The sequence below is a fragment of the Oratosquilla oratoria genome, chromosome 15 (assembly GCF_046742065.1).
Source record: "Oratosquilla oratoria isolate Oo_2021 chromosome 15, ASM4674206v1, whole genome shotgun sequence".
Taxonomy (NCBI): Eukaryota; Metazoa; Arthropoda; class Malacostraca; order Stomatopoda; family Squillidae; genus Oratosquilla; species Oratosquilla oratoria.
In genome coordinates, this window is record NC_134791.1 from 4,213,653 (window position 1) to 4,233,652 (window position 20,000).

A 20,000-nucleotide genomic window follows, 5' to 3' on the forward strand; every position below is an offset into this window, starting at 1 on the left:
TGGAAGAGAGAGGGGAGAAAGAGGGGAGGGGGGAAAGAGGGAAGGGGGGAAAGAGGGAAGAGGGGAGAGAGGGGGGAGAGAGGGGAGAAGATGGGAGAGGTGGGACGAGGGGAAAGAGGGGGACGAGGGGGAAAGAGGGAAGACGAGGGGGAAAGAGGGGAGACGAGGGGGAAAGAGGGAAGACGAGGGGGAAAGAGGGGAGACGAGGGGGAAAGAGGGAAGACGAGGGGGAAAGAGGGGGACGAGGGGGAAAGAGGGGGACGAGGGGAAAGAGGGGGACGAGGGGGAAAGAGGGGGACGAGGGGGAAAGAGGGGGACGAGGGGGAAAGAGGGGGACGAGGGGGAAAGAGGGGGACGAGGGGAAAGAGGGGGAAGAGGGGAGGAAGGGGGGGAAGAGGGGAGGAAGGGGGGGAAGAGGGGAGGAAGGGAAGGGAAGGGAGAGATAGAGAAAGAGAGAGAAAAGAGAACGGCGAAGGGAAGGATACGCCCGTCTTCCTTCCTGCACAGAGAGAGAGAGAGCCGGCCAGTTCTCTCTCTCTCTCTCTCTGAACAGCCGCATTGAACGTAATCTCCACCTACGAGCCAATTATTTCGCCATTCACAAAGGGGAGATACACCTCTCCCACCCCCCACATCCCACATCCCTTCCATACCCAGAAGCCAGAGATCCTTCAGTCCCACAAGACCATACACTCCCTCCCTCCCTCCCACAGCCTCCCTTAGCCCTCAGTTCCCCTCCCCTCCCCTTCCCCTTGTCAGGAGCCATCCCCCTCCCCCCGAACACTCCCTCCCCCCTCCCTCCCTTTCCTCAGCCCCCCATAACCCTCAGTTCCCCTCCCCCTCCCCTTCCCCCCGTCAGGAGCCATCCTCTCCCCCTCCCCCCCGAACACTCCCTCCCCTCCCTCCCCTTCATCCTCAGTTCCCCCTTCACCCCCGCCAGGAGCCATCTCCCCCCCTCCCCTCCCCCGACCATGCATAGGGTTCCGCTATGCAGCCATCGCCATCAGCTGACTGCCTGCCTGGCTTCCTTTACCTTCCCGACATCCGCTCCTCTGCTGGAGGGAGTTCCACCACAAGGAAACATTTCCTAAGTCGAGATGTGACGTCATCCAGCCCCAGGATGACGTCACACAATTTCTTCGTTTGATCGGGACAATACTGAGAAAAATAATCTCGTGATTACGTCTATATCAAAGACTTTATAATCAACGAATTAATTTGTATTTAATGTCATTCGGCGATTGTCTTCCTCTTGTCCTCTCCCTTCCGTAAAAAGGTTATCACACTGGGCAAAATTTCCTCCGACCTCCGATTTATCGGCGGTACAGACCAACTCCAAAACTTTTTTCCGCCGGAAAATCACAATGTCAAACTTAAAAAAAAAAAAAATAAATAAAAAAAAAAAAAAAATAAAAATAATAATAATAATAATAATAATAATAATAATAAATCATATGCTGGAGGAAAATTATTTTCGTCCAGCATATCAGATTTCTTCCCGAAAGCTGCGGGCTGCAAATCTGCTCCAACAATCGGAGGAAACATAGCCCAGTGTGATAGCGCTCTAACCGGTGGCACTTTTACTTGTATTCAGTTTTCCATCAGGTAATTCTTTTAATCTCTACTCTGGATGAACGAGCGCCTTGTTACAGCCTCAAAAAAAAAAAAAATAATAATAATAATAATAAATAAATAAATAAATAAATTAAAAACAAGATAAAAAATAAATCAAATCAAATAAATAAAAAATAAATTAAATAAGAATAAGATGAAAAAATAATAAAAATAAGATAAATAATAGATAAAATAAGATAAATAAAAACAAATTAAATAAGAATAAGATGAAAAAATAAATAAATAAATAAATAAATAAAAATAAAAAACAAAAATTCACGGCGGTCTCCTCCAGCTTCCATTGTATTACGTTTCTCTTTGTACCACATTAATCCTCATCTTTCCGGGGCAAGGCTAAATCTTCCCACGCTCCCGCAACCGCCGCCGCCGCCGCCTCGGCGGGCGGTAGCGTTCCTCCGCCTGGCCCCGAGGTCCCGAAATAGCTTCTGCAGGCAAAGTAAAGACATCAAATAAATTCATATTTCCAATCCCCCCCACTCCCCTCCACCCAACTCCCCACATTCCCCCCACAGGAAGCCTTTCCCTCCCCCCCCCCTGTCTTAGCGGCTGGATACGCCCTGGCTTGGCTTCCATCCCCCCACCCTGGTTTTGGTCTGTGGGGGGGATTATCTCCCGAGGGACAAAAGCCCTCGGCTCTGCCGTTCCGAACGAACCGGAGACAAAAACAAACGGAATGAAAAAGCGAACATCTTTAAAAAAAATCTTAAAAGAATTATATCAAAACACAGAAGAATTATATCAAAAGTCATATCCACAAAAAAATAATAATTATAGTAATAATAATTGAGACATTCCCACTAAAATAATAATAATAATAATAATAATAATGATAATAATAATAATAATAGAAATAAAGTTGAGACATCAAATCCACTAAAAAATAATTTCCACAAATAATAATAATAATAAAAATTGTAACAATAATAATGATAATAATAGACATAACAAATTAGGAGACCATCTAAAAAAAAGTAACAACTCAATTCCAAATAGTTTCAGTTTCGGCGGACAGTACCTCATCGGACTGAAATCGTTCGGTCGTTAAGAGGTCAAGGAAATGACCTGGCACAGGTAAGCCCAAGTGGCTCTGACCTTGCCTGACCTCACAAGCGCGCGAAGCATCACTGTCACCCCAAGGCACAGCTGGCAACTGAGTGATCTTGCAAATCAAGCGGTCACGTCGTAAGGGCCATTTACACTGTCAAACCCGGTTTGTCAAACAAGTGTTTGAAGTGATGTTTGACCGTGTGAATAGGGGTATTTGGTTGTCAAACACGTTTGACAACCAAATACCCCATTCACACGGTCAAACATCACCTCAAACATTTGTTTGAGAAACCGGGTTTGACAGTGTAAATTCTTTACACAGCACACGTTTCTTCGGGGAGCATCGCTAGGCCATTTCATTCTGCAGAAGGGACATGGAACTACTTAGTGGTCTCTTGCATTCTCCCCTATTGTTCTTATGTCAATACCGAACAACCTCTTCCGCGCCGTGACGCACTTTGCCCATTTTATTCTGGCTGACGTCTCGTGTGTAGGGAAGAGGCACCACTCTTCTTCTCTGGGCTTATGATCTCACCCGCCTCCTCTTCGGTCTTCTCTTCTGTACCTCTCCTTCCACGTCTGATCTCTTCAATCTCCGAGTGGGCATCTCCTTATGTATGTTTCTCCTCCTCTCTTCTCTCTCCCTGTGTGTGGGTGTATATATATATATATATATATATATATATATATATATATATATATATATATAAACAGTATATAAGTGTGTGTGTATTTATGTAGTTGCATTTTATCTAGTTGTATTACACGGGAAGTGTAGCTGTGCTCGTGGTAACCCGTCTTTGTATCTCGCAGCATTTAGTTTGTTCTTAAATTTTTGTACGGTGCTTGCACACACTCTATTCTTTCGTCCAATTTGTTCCAGACATACACCATTATGCGTGTGTGTGTGTGTGTGTGTGTACGTGTCTGTGTGTGTACGTGTCTGTTTGTGTACGTGTGTACGCGTATGCACATTCTCACCTCAGTGCGTCTATGCATGTCCAAGCTTCACTTATCTGTCTGTCTGTCTGTCTACCTTGTCTGCCTCTCTCTCCTTTAGGTGCGCTGCCTGTACCTGTCTTGCCCTCCCCAAGCGACTGAGGTGGAACGACGCGATGCTTCCATCCATCACGCCGCATCCATCCGTTTGCCCTCAACCGACACTTACGACGACGACGACGACGACGGCGAAGGCTGCCTCCTGGGGGTGGGGTGGGGGTGGGTAGCACCATTGATCGGCAGCGACGGCGGGGAAAGAGAGAGAGAGAGAGAGAAAGAGAAGAAGGGGGAGGGAGATGGACAGAGAGAACGAGATAGATAATGGGAGGGAGAGAGAGGGAGAGAGCGAGAGAGGTAAAGAGAGAGAGACAGAGAGAGAGAGAGAGAGAGAGAGAGAGAGAGAGAGAGAGAGACAGAGAGAAAGAGAGATAGAAGCTGATGGACACGAGAAAAAAAGGGGAAAAGAAAGGAAAGGGGAAGAGAGGGAGGGAAGTTGGGTAGAAGTGCGGGAAGTAAATTTACAGGGAGGGGAGGGGAGAGAGGAGAAAAAGAGAAAGAGAGGGAGAGAGACGAGGGGGAGAGAGAGGGGAGAGAGAAGAGAAAAAGAGAGGGGAAGAAAGAGGAGAAAAAGAGAGAGGGGAGAGGAGAAAAAGAGAGGGGAGAGAGAGGAGAAAAAGAGAGAGGGGTGAGAGAGAGAGGGGGGTGAGAGAGAGAGAGGAGAGAAAGAGGAGAAATGGGAGAGAGGAGAGGGGAGAGAGAGAGGGAGTGGGGGGAAGGAGTTCAAAAAATACGCGCACACGCAGGCACAGAATCTCTTTCTCTTCTGTGAATGGCAAAGCGAGCCCATACATTGGACCCAAAGGACTCCATAGAAGCATTCGTGTCCCAGAGTGTACATGTACACATATGTACATGTACAAGCGTGTACTTGTGCCTAAGTTCGTGCGTGCGTGCGTGTACGCGCGTGTGTTTCTACAGTTGTTTAGCATAACAGCCCAATTAGACTGGTGGTCAAAGTGTTTTCAAGCGTCGCCCGTCATTCCACGGGTCCCAGTGATATGGCAACCCCCCTCCCTTCCCCTTTCCCCATACTCCCTTCCCTCCTTCCTCCCCCATACCCCCGTCCATCTCCCTCCCCCCTCCACACCCTTCCTCGTACTCCCGTCTATCCTCCCTCCCCCTCCCCCCATACCTCCCGTCCACCCCTATCTCCCATACCCCCGTCCATATGTATATTCAGTAAACCTCAATATAAGGGACGCTATGGGGACAGGGGTCTGTCGCTATATCCGAAGATCCGTTGTATTCCGAAGTTCATCCGGTATTAGAAATGAGTAGGATTAGAAATTTATATTATATACATATATATATTTATATTTATATATTTATTTATATTATATACATATATATCGGACAGATCCGGTTTATCCAGAAGTTTCTCCGGTATTAGAAATGAGTAGGATCAGAAATTTATATATATATATATATATATATATATATATATATATATATATATATATATATATATATATATATATGCTAATAAGAACACGGGTACGTGTGTTCACTTATGCAAAGTAGACCACTTGGAAAAAGAAACTAACGAAGCAGAGCGCTTTGTTGCACTGAAGATGTAATATACGAAAGCGCTCTGCTTCGTTAGTTTCTTTTTCCAAGTGGTCTACTTTGCATATATACACATATATATATATATATATATATATATATATATATATATATATATTGTGACATCATGACAGGTGTATGAATGGTAAGAATGGAAAGACACGATTGGGAACAAGAGACTTTATTCCTGACCGGTTTCGCCTTTGAGGCTTCTTCATTACCTCTGAAGAAGCCTCAAAGGCGAAACCGGTCAGGAATAAAGTTTCGTTCCCAATCGTGTCTTTCCATTCTTACCATTTATACACACACACACACACACACACACACACACACACAAACACACACACACACACACACAATATATATATATATATTGTGTGTGTGTGTGTGTGTGTGTGTGTGTGTGTGTGTGTGTGTGTGTGTGTGTGTGTGTGTATGTGTGTGTAAATATGCGAAGGTGGTGTGGCAAATAAAACGTTAAGGCTAAACTACGGAGTTTCATTCAGTACCAGACCTTTCGACCTTTTGGGCCTTCTTCAGTGGACCGCTGACACGAGAAGTCAAACAACTTTCATTCGTTGGGATATCCCCTCCAGTCAAGGAATGGAAAGTTGATGACGGGTTTGACTTCTTCTCGTATCATCAATCCACCGAAGAGGGGCAGAGAGTTCGGAACGTTTGGTACGGGATAAAACTTGATATTCCAGCTTTAACGTTTTATCTGCCATCTCACTTCCATATTCTGTCTGTGTTTACATATAGATACATACACATTCGATGGCGCGACTGACAGAGTTCCCGGCTACCACTACGAAGGTCCGGGTTCGAATCCCGCCCAGGGCTGAAATAATTTTTAGTATCGCTGCGCTGCGAGTCGTTACTCCAGCTCTCGTGGGCGAGGAGTTGGGTGTGTGTGTGCGTGTAAGGGTCACAGCATTACCCATAGATCGGTCATATACAAGCTCTGAGCTCTCTTCCGGGAGGGTAAAACCTGTCGATCACGAGTCCAACACGTGATCCAAGAGAATGGTGAATCACACGTATATAACCTTGGTTTCTGTTCCCTACGGGTTAACCTCGAAGCAGCAATTCGCTTAATCTGCACTTGGCGTAATATCGGCCTCACACCGGCAACGCCAAATTAATTACTAGCAAATCATACCTCTGGGTATTCTGGCCTCGCTTCTCAACCCACACCTACCCCCACCCCCCACCCCCCAGCCAGCCTTTACGGACGGCAATGGTTGGGTGTGGTGGTGGGGGGGGGAGTGTGCCTATCAACTTTCCATCGTCAACTCGAGATTAATAACAATATAGGACTCCATGGAAACTGTTCTTGGGTTTCTTGAAGAGTTGAGGGCACTTCGGAGAGTCCAGAAGGCCGTGTGGTTTCTGTGGTTAGGTAAAGGTAGAGTCCGACTCGTCTTTTGCAGAACCTTTCTTTCCCGAAGACTTCGGGATGTATCTGGCTGCGAGCGGAAGAACCTCCCAGAGATCGGAGTTCGCGAAGATGAAGGCGAGGAATCTCGGGAGTTCGGGGGCGAGGAAGAAGAGGAGGAAAATAAAGCTGGTGAGAACGAAGAAAGGGAGAATGACGAAGAGGACGAAAAGAAGGAAAAGGACAAGAACGTGGAAAAGGACATGTACGAAAAAGAGGACAAGAACGAGAAAGGACAAGAATGAGAAAGAGGACAAGAACGAGAAAGAGGACAAGAATGAGAAAGAGGACAAGAACGAGAAAGAGGACATGTACGAAAAAGAGGACAAGTACGAGAAAGAGGACAAGTACGAGAAAGAGGACAAGAACGAAAAAGAAGACAAGAACGAGAAGACAAGAATGAAAAAGAGGACAAGAATGCAAAAGAGTACAAGATCGAGAAAGAGGACAAGAACAAGAAAGAGGACAAGAACGAGAAAGAGGACAAGAACGAGAAAGAGGACAATAATGAAAAAGAGGACAAGAGAAATCAAGAGTAGGACGAAGATGAAGGGGAAGGGTGGAAGGGGTGAGGGGGATGGGGAGTGGCGAGAAAAGAAATAACGAGGAAGAACAGGAGGAACATGAAGACGAAGACAACGAGGACGACTGCGAGGAAAAATAACAAGACGAAGAGGTCGAAGAAATTGCTTGGAAGCGGAAAGAGGTCAACCCACGTTTCCACTTGATCTGAAATAGGGATAGACGGTCTCGCACGCACACGCGCACACATACACTAATCGCACAGACCCACACGGAAACACGTACTTTGGACCACCGCGTTCCCATACACACCTATACACACACACACACACATACACATACACACACAACACTCATAGCGCAGTGGTTAGAATCCTCGGCCGCCACTACGGCGGTCCTGCTACGAATCCCGCCCAGGGCTGAAATAATTTCAGTATCGCTGCGCTGCGAGTCGTTACTCCAACTCTCGTGGGCGGGGAGTTGGGAGTATGCGAGTGTGTGTGTAAAGTCACAGCATTACCCACAGATCGGTCATATACGAGCTCTGAGCTCTCTTCCGGGAGGGAAGTAGCTGTCGATCACGAATCCAACACGTGATCCTAGACCATGGTGAATCACATACATATACACACACACACACACACACAGAAGCAAACGCATGATATGAACACACACACAAAGGTACAATCGCAGAGGCGGTAAGTACACACGCACTGACACACACACACGCACACACACGCACACACACACACACACACACACACACACACACCGCCCACCTCTGACTTCTAAAGTGACACATTAAAGCCACGAAGACTGAAGAGAGCGGAGATCCAATTGAGGCCCCAAAATGAGAGTGCGGCGCTGTCGACTCCGGAGGAAGAGGAGGAGGAGGAGGAGGAGGTGGAGTGGCACTTCGTCAATTCATAACCACCCGAGGACGCCCCCCTGGCCCTTTAAACCCCCATCCAAGGACGCATCACTCTCCCCCCCCCACACACACACGCATCTTCATATCCATACACAATGCCAACCTCTTTGGCTGCAATGAGTGAGACTGGAGGAGAGCGTAGGTGGAAGAAGGCAAGTCAAGGTAAGTGGAAAAGGTGGGAATGTGGATGGAGTTGGGGTGGAGTTCGGGGTGGATTTTGGGTGGTGATGGGGGTGTGGGGGGGTTGAAGGTGGGGTTGGAGTGGGTTTTGGGGTGGGGATGGGGGTGGAGTTGAGGGTGGATTTTCGGGTGTGGTTTGGGGTGAGTATGGGGGTGGGGATGGGGGAGTTCTACTTGTGGTTTTACTCTTCCCTTTACAGTCAAAACGGGGATCTCGAGCGATGACAAATGGATACCCCGCCCAAGGAGGTGGATGAGGAAGAAGAGGAAGGAGGTGGAGGAGGAAGGAGGGGAAGGAGGTGGAGGAGGAGGAAAGAGGAGGAGGAAGGAAGAGAAGGGAGGCTGAGGAGTAGGAAGTTGGAGGAGTAGGAGTAGGAGGAGGAGGAAGAGGAGGAGGAAGAGGAGGAGGAAGAGGAGGAGGAAGAGGAGGAAGAGGAGGAGGAGGAGGAGGAAGAGGAGGAAGAGGAGGAGGAGGAGGAGGAGGTGGAGGAGGAGGAGGAGGTGGAGGAGAAGGAGGAGGTGGAGGAAGAGGTCACCGGCGTCCTCCTCAGGTCACCGCCATGAAGGGGTCGACCTCGGGTGCCGGCGTAGCGAAGGAAGTGCTCACCCCGCACTGCAGCGAACGAAACCAATTTGCCTTTTTTTCTTCTTTTTTCTTTCTTTTCTTTGTATCGAAGTTACTGCAGTCATGAGGCGAGTGGAGGGGGAGGGGGTGTGGAGGGGGAGGGGGTGTGGAGGGGGGAGGGGGTGTGGACGGAGAGGGGGGAGTGTGGAGGGGGAGTGTGGAGGGAGAGGGGGGAGTGTGGAGGGGGAGGGGGGAGTGTGGAGGGGGAGGGGGGAGTGTGGAGGGGGAGGGGGGAGTGTGGAGGGGGAGGGGGAGTGTGGAGGGAGAGGGGGGAGTGTGGAGGGGGAGGGGGAGGCGAGTGGAGGGGGATGGGGGAGTGTGGAGGTGGATGGGGGAGTGTGGAGGTGGATGGGGGAGTGTGGAGGGGGAGGCGGGAGTGTGGAGGGGGAGGCGGGAGTGTGGAGGGGGATGGGGGAGTGTGGAGGGGGAGGGGAGGAGAGTGGAGGGGGAGGGGGAGGAGAGTGGAGGGAGTGTGTGGAGGGGGAGGGGGGGGAGTGTGGAGGGGGAGGGGGGGAGTGTGGAGGGGTGGGGGGAGTGTGGAGTGTGGAGGGGGATGGGGGAGTGTGGAGGGGGATGGGGGAGTGTGGAGGGGGATGGGGGAGTGTGGAGGGGGAGGCGGGAGTGTGGAGGGGGATGGGGGAGTGTGGAGGGGGAGGGGAGGAGAGTGGAGGGGGATGGGGAGGCGAGTGGAGGGAGTGTGTGGATGGGGAGGGGGGAGTGTGGAAGGGGAGGGGGAGTGTGGAAGGGGAGGGGGAGTGTGGAGGGAGAGGGGGAGGCGAGTGGAGGGAGAGGGGAAGGCGAGTGGAGGGGGAGTGTGGAGGGAAACTCAGATTCTTAGGAGGCCCAAGCGAAGGCGAAAGCCGAGGCTGCAACACTAGACTCGCTACAACTTCGTAATTACTTTCTTACAACGAAGAGAAGCAGACCGGGCCTTCCTTACAAGGGCGGGGTACTGCTCGCATTGTGGCGATAAAGAATGAAACTGAGAGAGAGAGAGAGAGAGAGAGAGAGAGAGAGAGAGAGGAGAGAGAGAGGGGAGAAAGAGAGAGAGGGGAGAAAGAGAGAGAGGGGAGAAAGAGAGACGGTTGAGAAAGAGAGAGGGGGAGAAAGAGAGACGGTTGAGAAAGAGAGAGGGGGAGAAGGAGAGAGGGGGAGAGAGTGGAAGAGAGGGGGAGAGAGAGAGGGGGAGAGAGGGGGGAGAGAGGAGAAAGAGAAAAAGAGAGACAAATAATGACAAAGTAAGAGAAAGAGAGAAAGAGGAAGAGAAAAAGAGCAAGAAAGAAAGTAAGAGAGAGAGAGATAAACAGGTTGATCTGGCTCGCGAAGGATTCAAGGTTACACTGTTCCTGTGGGCGACGTCGGAACACCTCCTTCCTCTCCTTCAGGTTTATCCTCCTCGTCAGTCGCATGAGGAGGAGGAGGAGGAGGAGGGGGAGGAGTAGGAGGAGGAGGAGGAGGAGGGAGGAGAGGAAGAGGAGGGGGAGGAGGAAGAGAAGAAGGAAGAGGGGAGGAGGAGGAAGAGGAGGAAGATGAAGAGAAGGAAGAGAAGGAAGAAAAGGAGGAAGACGAGGAGGAGGAAGAGGAGGAGGGGAGGAAGAGTAGGAGGAAGAGGAGGGGGGAAAGGAGGAAGAAGAGGAGAAGGAAGAGTAGGAGGATGAGGAGGAAAAGGAGGTGGAAGAGGAGGAAGAGTAGGAGGAGGAAAAGGAAGAGGAGGAATAGAAGGAAAAGGAGGAGGAGGAGGAGGAGGAGGAGGAGGAGGAGGAGGAGGAGGAGGAGGAGGACCGGTTCTCTCGAACGTCTGAGCGAGACGACAAGAGGACGTCTTCTTCCCGGGAGCTTCTCCCGAGACCTGCCTCGGACCTCTTTTCACAACCACATTTTTACATAACAACACCACCACCCCCGCCACCCTCACCTCCTCCTCCTCTTCCTCCTCCTCCTCCTCCTTCCTCCTCTTGATTCATTTACTCGCCTGGGCGACACGGACCCGGTTCCTATCGTCATGTTTTATGCATCTGCTTGATTGCCAGCAAGACTCAGTGCCCAGGGAGGAAATACTTATGTGTGTATATGTATGTATGTATGTATGTGTATGTATGTGTGTGTGTGTGTATGTATGTGTATGTATCTTTGGAAGCTCTGCCAAGGGATTCGAACCCTGACCTGTGCGCGTGCATAATCACGAAGCCAAGGCACTAGCGACTGAGCTATATACAAAATGTGTGTATGTATATGCAGTATATATATGTGTGTGTATGTGTATATGTACGTATGTATGTATGTATGTATGTATCTTTGGAAGCTCTGCCAAGGGATTCGTACCCTGACCTGTGTGTACATAATCACGAAGCCAAGACGCTAGCGACTGAGCTAGGTACGATGGTATGTATACGCAGTATATATATGTTTGTGTGTTTACGTGTGTGTATATGTATATGTATACATGTATGAATGTGTGTGTGTGTGTGTGTGTGTGTAGCACGTGCGCTCGCAACCCGTACATGACCGCCAACACACTCCAGATCACCTATGTGGACATTCAGCAGCCACGCGCTCCCGTCCCTATCAGCTCTCTCAAGGGCCCAGAGCGAAAATACATCATAGCTTTCGCCTCCGGTCGCTCACGTCACTCTCGGCTCGTTTAAATACGACCATAAGAACGAAGGAGACAGCAAGAGACCATAAGGCATACATTAGGCAGTTCCATGTCCATGACCACCTGTCATCCCCATCCATTAAGTTGTGTATCCCTTTTATTAAAACAACCGATAGTTTCAGCGCTCACTACATGGTTACTAAGTCTATTCCATTCGTTGATCAATGTATTGGTAAAATAGGGTCCCGGTCTATCAAGACCCCCGTTCAGTTCAGAGTCCAACACTTAGGACGAATACAATCGCATGACGATTGTCAGGACAGCACCTGAAAGACGTCACATTGCTCCATGCCTGACCTCCTGATGTCCGTCCCTCCGAGTCCACTCACCCCCGGAAAGGACAGTCCACTCACCCCCGATGCGGCCACCAACCAGCCTTTCTAAGCTACCAGAGGAGGCTGGATGACCGTATCGCAGTTAAGTGCCCAGGAGGTAAGATTTCACCTTATACTAAACAACACATTATGGAAGACTGCATTGTATACGATCATGCACGCCAACAACACAATATACACTCTATAAAGATGTTTGAAGGAAAACCCCGTTACAGCCATAGCGGCCCTTAGGGAGACGGGACTGCTCGGCCAGATAGTCTAGGTAACGACGACGACGACGACGACGACGACGACGACGACAACATCTATGGCGGGTGTCCCTTGGGGATGACCAACTTGGAACGAGACCAACTGGATTTTTTTTTTTTTTTCCTACGTCATTTCCGCTCGTGACCGAGATTCAGAGTGAGAGTGAGAGAGAGAGAAGAGAGAGAGAGATAGGAAAGATAGGAAAGAGAAGAGAGAATGAGAGGAAAGATAGGAAAGAGAAGAGAAGAGAGAACGAGAGAGAAGAGAGGATGAGAGAAGAGAGGGGGAGAGAAGAAAGAAGAGTGAGAAGAAAGAAGAAAGAGGAGAGCGAGAAGAGAGAGCGAGAAGAAAGAGAAGAGAGAGAAAATGGGAGAAGAATGACAAGAGAGAAAAAGAAGAAAGAAAAGGGAGAGAGAGGAGAGAAGAGAAAAAGATGGTGGAAGAAGATAGAGGGAGGAGAGAGAGGGAGGGGAGAGAGAGAGGGAAGGGAAGGAAGAGAGAGATGGGAGAGAGGGGAGAGAGGGAGAAGGGAGAGAGGGGAGAGAGGGAAAAGAGAGGGAAGCGAGGAGAGAGGGAAGAGAGAAGATAGTGAGGGAAGAGAGGAGAGAAGAGAGCGAAAATAAAGCGAGAAGAGAGAGAAGAGAGAAAAAGGGGGGGGGGGCAGAATGAATTTTCCGCAGGGGTTAGCGCCGCGCCGCGCCGCAAGAGTTGTGTCGCCACCCTTTGCCGTTGTGGCGTCAGCCACTGCGCTCAAACTCCGCCTGGTTGTCGAGCCAACTTATTGTTTTCGTAACATCAGTGGCATTCTTCTGTCGTGCAAGCGTCAACAACTCAAGTTGCGTTGATCTTGTCTAGTCTTATCTTGTCATGTCTCGTCTTGTCGTGTCTTCTCTTGTCTCCTCGCGTTCTCACCCTTCAAGAACGCATGAACCGAATCATGCACCAGGTTATCTTTTCCTAAGACAGTTTGACGTCCTCAAGGCTGAACAGGCTCTAGATTGACCGCGACCCCAAGGGGGCTTAGGTCAGGGGTGGGGAACCTTTATAAACGTGGGTGCCAATAGCAGCCAAATCTTTAATACAAAAATTGCTAGCGTGGCAACGGAGTAGAATCATAAGCAATCATACGAGTATGGGTTCCTTCCCTTCGCGTTTCGGGAAAATTCTTTAGAGTACCATATTTTGGCACGCGTGCCAAGGTTTCCCACCCCTAGCCGAGATCGATAATGTATCATAATTTGGCACGCGTGCCAAAGGTTGCCCACCCCTAGCCGAGATCGATAATGTACCATAATTTGGCACGCGTGCCAAAGGTTGCCCACCCCTAGCCGAGATTGATAATGTACCATAATTTGGCACGCGTACCAAGGGTTGCCCACCCGTATACGAGATTGATCATGTACCATATTTTGGCACGCGTGCCAAAAGTTGCCCACCCCCTACCCGAGATAGATCCACTGTATACGCTCTATTGGAAAGACAGAAACCATCCCCGGAACCGACAAGATCGAAGATTGCCGAGCGTGTGACCTGCGTCCCGCAAGCGGTCGGTGGGTCGCTGTGATGACCAAGGAACAGACATCCCGTTACTCGTCGCGACAGTCCCTCTCCCAGACGTGATCAGTAGTTGCCACTCGGGCCCAACGTCGTCAGTCGATTTTATTACACAAAGAAGAAGAGGGAGGGACGGAGGGAGGGAGGGGAGGGTGAGGAGACTGTTTTTAATAGGTCATGACCCCTTTTGAGCCCAATAGTATCCCCACAACCACTATCACCACCACCACCACTACTGTGACCTAACCACCAAGTTTGCCACCGACGAGCCGTGACTGTCCGCGCTCCTCATTACCCCAAGAGTAGTAGCGATTTCGTTCCTGCCATTTAACCCTAAATCATCACTCCCACCGAGCCCGTTATTGCCATTATTACTTTCTATAAGCATTAACACGGCAGCCGCCATTACTATCGTCGATCTACCAGCGCCGCAGCTGCCGCTCCTGTTCCCCCGGCCAGGAGGCAGCTTCTGGGTCCCCGATGCCCTGCGGGGAAGATGGTCGATCACGCGGAATGCAGAAGCTCTAGTCCAGACCTTGCTGGCTCTTGCTCTCATTCTCTCTTCTCTCCTCGTTTGCTCTTCCCTCTCTTCTATACTTCTCTATCTGTCCTCGTTTATTATTGTTCGTTCTCTCTCTTCTCTACTTCTCCTCTTCTTCTCACTTGTTCTTTATTTCTCTCTCTACTTCTCTCCTCGCTTGTTCTCTCTCTCTACTTCTCCATCTGCCTCCGCTTGAGTTTGGTCGTTCTCTTTCTCTCTTTTCTACTTATCTATCTCTCCACGTTTATCTTGCTCTCTCTCTTTCTCTCTCTTGCTCTCGCTCTCTCTCTACTTCTCTATCTGTCCTCACTTGCTCTTGCTCTCTTCCCTACTTCTTTCTCTCCTCGTTTGTTCCTACCCCTCTTTCTCTCTTTCTTCTCTATTTCTCTCTCTTCCTTCTGCCCTGCTTAAACGATCCACATGGGTATACACAGCCCGTCCTCTCCTCCCCCACCCATCCCTCTCCCTCTCCAAGGGACCCAGCCACTCGCTCCACTGGCGTTGTGGAGGAGGAGGAAGAGGAGGTGAGGAGTGAGGAGTGCGTCTTTCTATGGCCAACAAATGAGGACCCAAATGCTCTCAACCTTTTCAGTGCCCGGAGGTCCTTCCTCGCACTTCCTCTCTGGTTGTCGTCAGAACGGCTTCCTCAGCTATTGCGTGTGACAACCTTGTCAACAGCGACGGAGTCAGGACGACCTTGTTCAGGCCATAGAGTGGCGACCTCGTTAGGATGTGGCTTGGTTTGGTTCAGGTTAGGTTAGGTTTGGTTAGGTTAGATTATGATTGGTTAGGTTTTGTTTGGGGAGAGTAGTGTAGGTTAGTGTATGTTAGGATAGGGTAGAGTAGGGTAGGGAAGGTTAGGGTAGGGTAGAGAAGGGCAGGTTATTGTAGATTGTAGGCTAGAGCAGGAAAGGGTAGAGTAGGTTAGTGTAGTCTAGTGTAGGTTTAGGAAGGGTAGAGTAGGTTAAGGTAGGATAGGTTAGGTTAAGGTAGGATAGGGTAGGATAGGGTAGGTTTGGGTAGGATGGGTTAACTTCTGGTTAAGTATGGTCACAAATATTAATAGCAGATTAAGCTTTCAAAAAAAAAATCATGTTCTGCGTGGGAGGGAGAGTTTAATGCTATTCACATGAGAGTAAAAGCCTTAATCATTACAACGAGCCTAGTGGGCAACAGCGAGTCACATATTCCGTGCGGTAAATCGCCTCCTACCGTGCACCAGTCTGGCCCGATGTTCCCCGGCGGGCGTTGAACTATTACCGCTCCCTAATTTGCCTCCCCCCAGCCCCCTAACCGCGGATCAAGTCCAATTCCTTCCTCGTTCCGTCAATTTCCAAATCGACTCCATCAATTCCATCTCCTAGAATTGAGGGTCATGGTCCTCCATCCTACCTTTTTTTTTTTTTTTCTTTTCTTTTTTTTCTTTTTGGTGGTGGTGGGTGGGAGGGGGAATGTAATGACGACGAATACCCAAAAAGTCATAAGTTCGAACCCTTTCCTCTGCACTCTACTAGACCGATTTTTCCTACTCCTCCCACTCCTGATCCGGTTCTTAACTCCCACTCCTAATTCTATTCGTAACTCGGTAACAGCGGTGATCAAACGATAAGCCAGCATCCCATACATAGACGAACGTTTCTAACAAGTGTATGTGTGTGTGTGTGTGTGTGTGTGTGTGTGTGTGTGTGTGTGTGTGTGTGTGTGTGTGTGTGTGTGTGTAAGTGTGTGCGCGCGCGCCCACATACTCCATATAGAAAGAACTTGTCTTCCTGTCCTTCTTCTCCCCGAATCTTCTTCCTCCTCCTCCTCCTTCTCCTCTTTCTCCTCCTCACTCACCCTCTTCCTCTTCCTTCTCCTTATCTTCCTCCTTATCCTTTTTCTCCTCCTCCTCCTCCTCTTCCTCCTTGTCCTCCTCCTCCCTCGGTATCTGGGGAAGCAATGGCGCCGATTGCGGTTCGCCCTCCCGTAGCAGGAAGCCCCTAAGGGAAAGAACACTCTCAATGCGTCCCCCTTCACAGGAACGGGTGCCAAGATGCCGGTGCCACCCACAACCCCCCTTCCGTGCCTGGTGCCACTTTTTCTATCACTCTATCCGCAGTCGCCAGCACCACCGCCAAGCTGTGCTATTTCGGTGATACTCTCCGTAATGAAAGGGAATTAAAGAAGTGTTTAGCATCTCCCTCTCCTCCACACTCCCACTCCTCCTCCTCCTCCTCTTCTTCCTGTTTCTTTTCTATTTCTTGCTCCTCGTCTTCCTTTTCCTTTTCTATTTCTTATGCCTCCTCTTCTTCCTCTTCCTTCTCTTCCTGATCCTTTTCTTCCTTCTTTTCTTCTTCCTCCTCCTCTTCTTCCGCCTCTTCTCCTTCCGTCTCCTGTTCTTCTTCCCCCTACTCTTTTTCTTCAGTTTCTTCTTCTTCATCAGCCTCTTCTTCTTCTTCAGTCTCTTCTTCTTCAGTCTCTTCTTCTTCTTCCTCTTCTTCTTGTTCAGTCTCTTCTTCATCTTCTTCCTCAGTCTTCTTTATCAGTCTCCTCTTCTTCCGCTTCCTCTTCCCCTCCTCTTCTTCCTCCTCCTTTTCTTCCCCCTCCTCTTCTTCTCCCTTCTCTTCTTCTTCCTCCCCCTCTTCTTTCCCCTCCTCTTCTTCCTCCCCCTCCACCTCTTCTTCCTCCCCCTCCTCCCACCCAAAGGCAGCGGTGGCCAGCACCACCAGCTCACTTTGTAACGCCTTTAACCTCCTCATGTTTACGCCCGGCGTCGCCAAATGCTCTCCACTTGCTGCACATCACCCGAGACTCTCTTTCTCTCTCTCTCTCTCTCTCTTTCTCTCTTCTGCCTCTCCCCTCCCACGAAACGTGTGAACGAAATATACCTAGCGCACGCACACAAACGCACACGCGCGCGAATGTGCACACAAAGATTATCACGCTAATCCCAGGGTTTTAGGGATTAAGCTTCTGAGAGCGCGCAAGCTGTCCAGCCAATTTTTTTCTGTTAAGCAAAGTCCGCTGTTAAGAGAATATGGAAGAGGAAGACACAGTTACCAAAGGTACCAAATATCCGTCATCCAGGAGGTGCCAAGATGAGAGGGAGGGAGGAGGGTGGAGGGGAGTGGAATATGTTGGGGATGGAATGAGTGGGAGTGGTTTCTATGTCTTTTTTCTTTTTGACTACCCCCCCCGTGTAAGGGGGAAAAAGCCTTTGGTATATGTATGTATGTACCAAGTACACGGGGGCCCAACACAGATATCACAGCCTTGCTGTGGATGTACTGTGTCTTGCTGCATTGCTTCTGAACCAGGGCAGTGCGCGTGATACAGGTATGACCCGTCATCCACGAGGAGCTAAGATGAGAGATGGGATAGGAAAGGGGGCGCATGGGAGTGGAATGGGTGAGTAGGTACGTGCCTTTGATTTGGCTACCTCCCTTATAAGGGGGAAAAAGCTCTTGGTATTTAGATAAATAGATAGAAGTACTGTGTGTAGTCCTTGCACGGCAATTGCTACGTGTTTTGGACAAACACTAAGAAAACATTCTACGCGCGAAGTGACGGGGCGTGGTACACGTAACGCCATCTGATGAGACGCGAGAGAAAGAGAGAGAGAGAGAGAGAGAGAGAGAGAGAGAGAGAGAGAGAGAGAGAGAAAGAGAGAGAGACGGACTGGCTTCCCACAAGCTTCCTGAATTGCAAAAACAAACCCGACCGTGTTAAAACGCCACACGCAACTGTCTCTCTAACGGAGAGACATAGAAGTTGGGATAGGTTGGAAGGTGTGTGCATGCATGTGCACGTGTGTGTACAAGTGTGTATGTGTAGGTGTGTGTACAAGTGTGTGTATGTGCACGTGTGTGTGCACGTGTGTGTGCACGTGTGTGTATATGTGTGCACGTGTGTGTATGTGTGTGCACGTGTGTGTATGTGTGTGCACGTGTGTGTATGTGTGTGCACGTGTGTGTATGTGTGTGCACGTGTGTGTATGTGTGTGCACGTGTGTGAATGTGTGCACGTGTATGTGTGTGCATGTGTGCGTACATGTGTGTGTGCACGTGTGCGTACATGGGTGTGTGCATGTGTACATGGGTGTGTGCATGTGTGCATGCATATACGTGTGTTTGTGTGTGTGTGTGTGTGTGTGTGTGTGTGTGTGTGCGTGCATATACGTGTGTTTGTGTTTGTGTGTGTGTGTGTATGTGTGTGCATGTGTGCGTGCATATACGTGTGTTTGTGTTTGTGTGTGTGTGTGTATGTGTGTGTGTGTATGTGTGTGTGTGTGTGTGTATGTGTGTGTGTGTGTGTGTGTGTGTGTGTGTGTGTGTGTGTGTGTGTGTGTGTGTATGTGTGTGCGTGTAAACCTAAGCCATTCCCCGACTCTCCTTTTCCTTTTTTAGACTTTATTTTGACCACAAAAACACGAGGCTTTGTACGTGTCTGGGTATTCCGAACTAAACCCACACCATCAAATATTCGTGTAGCATTCTCTGCACGTTCTAACCTCTTTCCCTGCGATTCCCTACTACAGTACAATGACACGGGTCTATAGTTGGGTGGGTCTTCCTCGCCAGCCTTTTCCGAATAAAGGGTGCCATGTTCACTTTCCTGCATGGTGCTTCTGAACATGAGCGAATAGTTAAAGGACATAAGAATGAAGAGACTGCAAGAGACCATAAGGCCTACACTAGGCAGTTCTATGTCCATGACCATCTGTCATCCCCATCAATAAAGTTGTCTAACAGTTTCTTAAAACAACCGATAGTTTCAGCACTCACAACATGGTTGCTAAGTCTATTCATTCGTTGACCAGTTTAAAAAGTTTAAGTAATTGCCTATTCCCTTTAAATTGGTTTACCAATAGAGTGGTCAACGAATGGAACAGTTTTAGTAACCATATAGTGAGCGCTGAAACTATAGGTCGTTTTAAGAAAAGGCTATACATTTTTATGGATGGGGATGACAGGTGGTAATGGACATGGAGCTGCCTAATGTAGGCTTTATGGTCTCTTGCAGTCTCTTTCATCCTTATGTTCTTAAGTTTCTCAGCACTCCGTATTGATTAAAAAAAAAAAAAAAAAAAAAAAAAAAAAAAAACAGAGGTTCTTGTTCATTTATGCTACCAGCACATGATGGACACTTTCTAAACTGTGAGTCAAAAACGTTTTTTAAATACACTAGCGAGACAAAGAACCCAATTCTCCAGCTGTAAGCGTGCATGTAAAGACCTACACAACTGTACCAGCCATCCACTCCCACGCACACAAATCACCTGGACATCGAGTACCGACTCTCCCTCGAACTCCCCTTCGAATGGGCCTCCGAAGTCATCGTTTCCGAGATGAATGGAACTCAGGCATCCTCGGAGGAGACTTCCGCGTCTCGACGGCGAAGAGGGACCGGGAGACCCAATGAAGAGGAAGAGGTCGGGTTGGGGGGGGGGTGTGTCTGCCTGGAAGCAGAAGAACAGACCCTCGGAGGGCTTTGGAAGGGAGGAGGGGTACTTCGTAAGGGACCTAACCAGCCCCCAAAGGGAGTAGGGTTCCCTGAAGGAGAAGGAGGCTTAGGGCGAGCAGCCCCTTCCCCCCTCTGGAGGCTGGGTACCGCTTTGGCAATCGCTTTGAGTGTGTGCTCAGTGATATATGGTCGTGTTTTGATTCGTAGCGTCCGGTTGGAA

At 49.2% G+C, this 20,000-nt stretch overlaps 1 protein-coding gene across 7 annotated transcripts in view; it reads right to left on the bottom strand.

Moving 5' to 3' along the window:
- Positions 1–20,000, bottom strand: part of LOC143033258 (tetraspanin-1-like) — a 437,733-nt gene that overhangs the window by 255,386 nt on the left and 162,347 nt on the right. The window lies entirely within an intron of this gene.